Genomic DNA, 7,468 nt, shown 5'->3' with positions numbered 1-7,468 from the left:
AGCCTGAATTCGGGTCCTCACCACAACATGTAGAGTGTCGCTGTGCTTCCCAGTAATCTGCATTCCCTTCCTGACATGTTCAAGTGGAGGACTGAAGGGCTATCTCACAGCCTGCCCACCATGTCTGGAAAAGCTCCTGCAGATCCTCTGGCCCTCCGTGCTTTCCAAGAGTGAACTTGTCACCTCCCCTCTCCCCAGGGCCAAGCAGGCCATCTCTGCTCCTCTGTGCTGTGCTCCCAGCCGGCGCTCCTGGCCCTTCACCTCCTTCGCACACTTCAGCCACAGCCAGGGCAATTTCCCAGTAACTGTAATGGGAAGACTCCTCCAGCGTGCAGAGGTGGTTCCTCACCCTGGCAGTAGCTGCAGTGTCCTGAAACGTCACTGCACAGCACAGCTGAGGTGCCTCCCATCCTTCTCTTAGCACAAGTGCAACAATATAAATAGTGTGAGGTCTCACCTCACTTCAACTAGGTTTGCAATATGTGGGCAAATGTATTTACTGTAGTGACTCAAAGGATAAACTAGAAATAAATAAAAGGAAAGGTGAACTGGCCAAACTAATGTGTATGGTCTACAGACTCTTCCCATATGTGGATCCTTTCATGGAGTCCACTGTCACTCAATGGGTTCATCTGAGCACAGCTTAGCAAGGCTCTGCTGGGCTCAGCAGCACACAAATTGTGTAGGGAGGGAGTTGGGGGAAAGAAGTCTTTCACTCAGGACTGACAGGGACTGATGAAAATTGGTATCAGATTGTTATTTCATTATGTATTTCTGCAGACCACTGAAGTGGTATGAAATGCTGTCATGACTTTCAAAAAGAGGCCCCAGCTCCCTGCAGCCTCACAGCCTCCCTGTGCTGAAGTGCGGCTCAGACACGTGGGCTTTATGTCTGATGTGGCTAGAAAAGACCTGAGCTGCATTGAAGCTCCCAGCCCGTGAATTTTGGCCCAGTCAATCCTTAGTGGGCCCTTCCAAACCCCGAACAGGCTTCTCAAATTATCCGCTACATTCCTGACTCTTTCTAAAATGCATGAGAAAGGAAAACTTGGTAATCAAATTAGTTTAAACACAGTCACATAAAACAGGGCTGAAAAGGAACTGGAGATATTACCTAGTCCATCCCCCTTGACAGATAAAGTAACTAGAAAATAAGATGGCACAGTGGGAAAAAGAGACCACGACAAAATGGATTAGGCCAACCTACCCCCCAAGAGACCCAGGTTCAAATCCTGGCTTACGTCACACGTGGAAGTGAGTTGGAGGTCTCCAAAAATGTTTGGAAAAATTTGCATGGTAGTTTTGTCCTCACCCCCTATCTTTTCTTTATTTCCTCCCCCAAGTCTGTCAATAAGAAAAAACTGTTTTAATGCATCTCCTTGGTCTTACTGTTTCCTTCCCACACAGGAGAGGGCAGCTGACACAAGTTGTCTCTCTCTCTCTCTCCCCGCCCTCATTCCTGAACCTTTTGCACGCAAAGCAAAATTATTTGTATAGACAAAATAAGTGCCACTCTACTAAGTGTCTGTGCAAACACTGTCAGTGGAGTGGTACTCCACCGTCTCTGGTATTATCCAGGCCCATGTGGAACGTTTCTAACCGCAACACTTGGAAGGCATCCCTTCTGGAGACTGTCTTCCTGATAGGTGTTATGGTCAATGCATTTGTACCAGAAATTCAAGAAGCCACTCAGATTGCATTTGTACAAGACGCTCCCTTGAAAGACACCACGGAAATGACGCCACCAGATAGACAGGGTAGGACCCCCAGACTAAGTATTAGTCTCTTGAAGATCAATCTACCAGGCTCAAGCATCACGCAATTCCTTCCTCCATACAGGAAGTTTTTACTCAAGTTTTTAGCTCAAAGTTTTTACCCAATATACTGATACAGTTTTTGATTAGAGCTCTAAAGTTGGAGGAAAAAAGTGCCTTTATAAAAAACATCTCCCAGTTACTGCTCAGATGAATCTGGCCTGAGGAAGGCTCCCAGTTTTTCCACATTTGTAGGAGACATGAAACTGGAAGAAGCTGTTGCAAGTTTAAGTAAATAATGAAAAAAGTTTCTAAGCTTTAACTCCTAACTTAGTTGAACTGGATGGACCTCAAATTAGTAATGAAATCATAGAAATAAAATCATAGAGGTGCAATAACAATATGGAATCTCAGGACCCACAAGCTGTAAGACAGGTCAATCACTGCAACATCTGGTAGCTGCAGATGTGTGTCATCTAAGAAAAAGCATCCTTGTTCAGCATCCTGCGGCCTTTCCCACAGCCACCTCTGCTACTTGGCATCTGTCCATGCCAGACATTTCAGGGGTGTTTTAACACCATCTGATTAACCAGCCCTTTCTCTGTACTGAGATGGAATATGTGTCTATCAATCCCACAGATTAAGAGAGTGCTTCCCTGCTGCCTGGACATGTCAACGCTATGCCCCACATCTATTTATTAATAGTTATTTTTCAGTGCTCTCTGCTTTTTTTTTTTTATCCTTTCTGGGTTTTTTTTAAGGCTTGATCTTGTTTGGAAGGAGGAAACGGGGACTATGGGAGGATCAACCTTAGCTTGAGTCTTCTAACACCTCTGTAATGGTTCTGTGCCATTAATTTTGCTGCTGGAGCCCAGCTTCTCTCTTGGTGGTTCCTGTGCGGAGTGGAGTACTGTGAAAACACCTGTACTCCGTTTCACTCCCTCAGGAACAGGCCTAGCCCTGAAGATACAGCTGTGAGGGAAACAAACACTAAATACAAAACAAAGCTGAAAACCAAACAAAAATCCCCATACCTGACAAGCCACTATGCCAATCCTTGTCAGGAAGGTCTCCTCAGTTTGTGACACCAGGATTTGAAACAGGGTCTTTTGTACCTCGTGGTTAGCACAACGCTTAAAAAAACCCAACTTGTCACTGGGAAAAGGTTATAAAGACCTACTGCTGATCTAAATTTTTATTTGTAATGTGCCAAAGGATCTAATCCCCTCCACTGCTTCTGGGAGTAGCTTTTCTGGGACAGTCATGGATAGAGCAGACTGAGTCCAGGAAGGGTCAAAAGCCAACCCAGGGCAGGATTGGACACTAAGCAGTTAAGAAAGTCGATGGTAGAAAGGCAATTGGTACCTGTGATGGCCTTGCTTCCTGGGGATCCAGAATTTGGAGCGCGGAACATCTGGGATTGGGATGCCGGTGGGACACCGGAGGGGGTGCGGTGCAGGAGGGTAGAACATCGGTTTATTGAAGCCGGTGTTTTTTTGCTGGATTGGCTCGCCTGTGTCTTCACTGCCACGAAGAGTGGAGATCGAGAGAACTCTGGATATGAACACTCAGAACTAGTGCCTGGACAGTCAGTCAGCTCCCAGATTGTGTGCCTTCTGGGAGGGTTGCTTTCTAACAGCCATGCTCACGAATCCCTTGCGTGGGGACCTGCAGTAACTGTGGATCCACTGATCCCATGTAACAAAATTGCATTCCCCACTCACCCGAGGGGAGAGACTACTGAAGCTTGTTAGTTCCCTTCCACACCTTTAACTGCCACGTGACCAACCCATTCCTCCTCCAGCAGTAATCACCCCATCCATCCGGGAGTACTATTTGATTGCCATGGCCTGGCTGGGTGTACCTGCATCTCTGTCCTCCTCTTTTCTATATACGTAAGAGTTTGAGTTTTGAAAGCAGGTTTCTAATATTCTAATTCTAACTCAGAGCTCTGAATAGGGAGAAGTTTGTATCTCTGTTACTTGATCCTTACATAAATCCTAGAGATCTCCAGCTAAATTCCTTGTCTCGCTAACCAAATACAAAGGAAAGGGGGCTGTTGGTAATAGAAGGGAAGTAGGAGACAGAGTTCTCATCCTGCAAGTCAGGAAAAGTCTTTTGGCCCCCATCTCCAGACAAGTACTGGTGACACGTAGAGAAATTCTGAGTATTACTGCGATATGCTCTTTGAACGTATCTACATTTTGGTCTCTGCAATGCACAGTGAGGATCACCAGGAATTTTCAATGCCAAAAATCCTATGAAAAACCTTTGGGAAGACAATCCTTTGTCTGGGCCCCATGGATTAAAGACAAAAATGGAGAAACAACCTAACAACCCCCTTCATTCCCCAGTGGCTTTTTCCATGGAAATTTGGATAGGGCTCCTGAAGCCAAGTCCCACTCTGACCATCTGCCATGAAAAATCACTAAGAAACAAGGTTCACATAACCCACAGCCCAAGCTCATTGCCAGTAATTTCTACAGAGTGGTATTTTAGGATGCTAGATGCTGGATGGATGAACACTAGCACCTGTTCACCCTATATACACTATATAGTGTAACTCGGAAATACTTAACCACATAGAGCAGTTCTCTATCACAGACTGCCATGGCAGCACAACAGCCTGTCTCTGAAACAGGTGAGGAGAAAGGTCACCCAGACTGGGGCTGGATGCTCACTGTGAAGTGATCTCATCTTTCCCTGTCAGCAGTCAGCAGCACTGAAGAGTGAGGATGTGTACTTTTGAAGTGGCTTACAAACAGATACTCAAAGGAAACAGTTTTTTGTTTTTTTTGATCTGTTATACAGATCCAAGATGACATTTTCTGTTCATGTTAGTTTACTTCTGCAGCAGATTCTGCACTAGGTTGTCTCATAGTTTAGGTCAAGATACTTCTCCTCTGCTTGGTCTCTGGCCAGCTGAATAGGCAGGAAGCTTGCTTTTGCTTCCTATACTTCCTTTCAATCTCCATGGATAATCCTCTTCCAGTTGCTGCCAAACTGCCAGCAAAAATGTAGTCAGATATGACAATTTTCTGCTTACGTGTCATCTAGTTTCCCACGTTGCCCATTCCCACCAATTGCCGCTTTATTTCCCATCTATACCAAGAGAAGTAGCAATCACCCAACTATTCAGTGTCAGAAACAAAGAGTATCATTGTGAATCCTCTGCAGTCCAGATAACTGCCCTCTCTCTGAGATCTGAAGAAAAAAGTCTCAATGATATGAAAACCTCCAAAATTATTTCTTTTTCCTCCCAACTTAAACAAATTCAGGCCCCAGGGAGAAGGCTGCTCCATCTGACACTAGGCAGAGACAGAGTTTGAACCAGCGAGGCAAGACAGATAAAAGAACATTAGTCCTAGCAGTCTGGAGGATGCTAATAATTCATTGAAAAAAAAACACTTCACAAAGGTCGTTAAAAGACTTGGGAATATTCAGATGAGAAGGCAAGAGGATAAATAAAGGACAAGAACAGCATACCTTACAATGGAAACATCAAGTCACTCCTTTGGCTTAACTGGGAGGTTAGTTACTCTGCAGTGACTTGACAGCAGGCTATACAAGGGTCTAGCAAGGACAGAAATCTGGTAACTTAGTCCTCCTTCACCTAGCAAAGTTACAAATAGGATCTAGTGTCTGAAAGCTACATCTGGATATTTTTAGTCTTAATTTAATGAGGGTAATATTCATCAAAATAATTACCTTAAGAGGTTGCTGTATTTTCTCTCATTCTTAACAGCAAGATTAGATGTCTCTCTAAAACATACATGAGCAATTAAATCAAGGCAATCCTATAGCATGCCTTACTCTGGTCTAACCAGAGATCACAGTGGTTCCTCCTGGCTTTCTCATCTTTGATAAGATCTTCAAGCTCTGTGAACGGCAAGCTGTGACAGTGAAGTAGAAAATCTGGCAGACATTTAAACAGGTCTCCTCGAAAGCTACATAAAACCACACTATCACAACGCATCACAACAACAGAACAGAGATCAGATTATCCCAGTAACTTTGCTTTCTTCCAGGTAAATAATTTATGTATCACATTTCTTCAGAGAGATCTTGTCAGGATGCGTAAGGAACCATTCAGATGGTTCAGATGGAATTATACCATCAGCTCTGAACAAAACCGTATCTTTAATGCGTATGATGGAAAGCAATTCCTTAACAATGGCCTGAAATTCAATACGCTGAATGGAAACCTCTGCTGTTGGAAACAGGTCTTTCTGCAGGAAAAACCCTGTGCTCAAACCTGTCAAATTCTTCATGTGCTTCTTTATACATACAAACAAATATTGCCAGTGGAGCCTGTTGCTAAGGCACTGTGGGATCAGACCATGTGAAAAACATGTGGACTCACAGATTTCACTCAGTGAGATGGAGGAAGCAAAGACACACCATCCAACTGGAATCTGGATCTGTTTTTTTCTTGCTGAGGCAGGACCTGTGGGAAAACTAGATGTGCTACCAAAAAGGATGCCTTTCCCAAAGAGGAAAAGCCATGATGGCAGCTGCCTTTAAGAAACGCTGCGTCTAAGCACTTTTGATGAACAAATTGTATCTAGTGTCCTTCATGGTAAGAAAAGTAATTAAGCAGAGAGGCTTGATGAACTTCCTTGAGCATCTCAGGTGTCAGGGTGGATGTAGGTTGGTCCATCCCCTACAGAGCCAGCTATGATCATGGACAGGTATGGCAGGACAGGGTCTTTGACAGCCAGGGCCCATCCCACAGCCCCTGAAAGAGGTTAGCAAGGCAGGGCCAGAGATGACAGACAGGTACAACCAAGAGTCCAGATCATCAGGAAGTTCATGGCAATGAGACAGGTCCATGGTCAAGCTGCAAAGTCAATCAACAGGTCTGGTCAGGGGCAGGATCAACTCTGGTGAGGATAACCAGGGCCAGACACATACCAATGATTCTCAGAGAAGTCCAGAGTGATGAGACAGGGTTCATATCAAGCTGAGAAGTCAGTCTACAGGTTGGGGTACAGACCAATGGGATCCACAGCCAGCCATGGGCATGTCTACAACTGAGCTGGAGACCAACATCCTACAGTGTAGCTCAGGCAGGGACTGATGATGCAGAGCTGAGCTGAAATACAGGGTTTGAATGTGGATGGAGGCCCCATGTGAGGCTGATCAGTGCCATTAAGACCTATTAGTGCACTCAGGGCCCTGACATCACTTTAGATTTTCATCCCGGAAGCAATGACCATGGATAGTTGTGCACATTTCAGTGCTCTCACCACACACTTCCGTGACCAGGGAATCTGCTGCCTTATCTGCAGTTACCAGAAGAGGATACGGTGAGTGCACATTCCTGAGCCTGAACTTACCAAGCTAAAACCCACTCGGTGGCTCTTCTAGCACTAGGTTTTTGCTGCACTGTAAATACATCATCTAAGAGCAATGACAATAGCCCAGCCACCTGCAAATGTGGTTAAATCAGTTCCATTTTACAGAGCAGACAGAGCCTGGAGGAGGACGGAAAGAAATCTCTGAACCCTCCCCCTGTGCACCTCCATTCAGAGACATTCCTAAAACTGCACCAATGAATGTGCCTACAATCCACATTTTTGGGAAACAACCTCTGATATCCTTCTTAGAATGCGTGAATAGGCTGACAGAAACAGCATAAGAATATGTATTTTAAGAGTAACAGCCCAGTCCTAAGCATGTTAAGGAAATCTTAAAGGTGCAGGAGCAGGCGG

Source organism: Phaethon lepturus, unplaced genomic scaffold (genome assembly GCF_000687285.1).
Source record: "Phaethon lepturus isolate BGI_N335 unplaced genomic scaffold, ASM68728v1 scaffold15070, whole genome shotgun sequence".
NCBI classification, from domain to species: domain Eukaryota; kingdom Metazoa; phylum Chordata; class Aves; order Phaethontiformes; family Phaethontidae; genus Phaethon; species Phaethon lepturus.
This window is presented reverse-complemented; position numbering follows the sequence as displayed.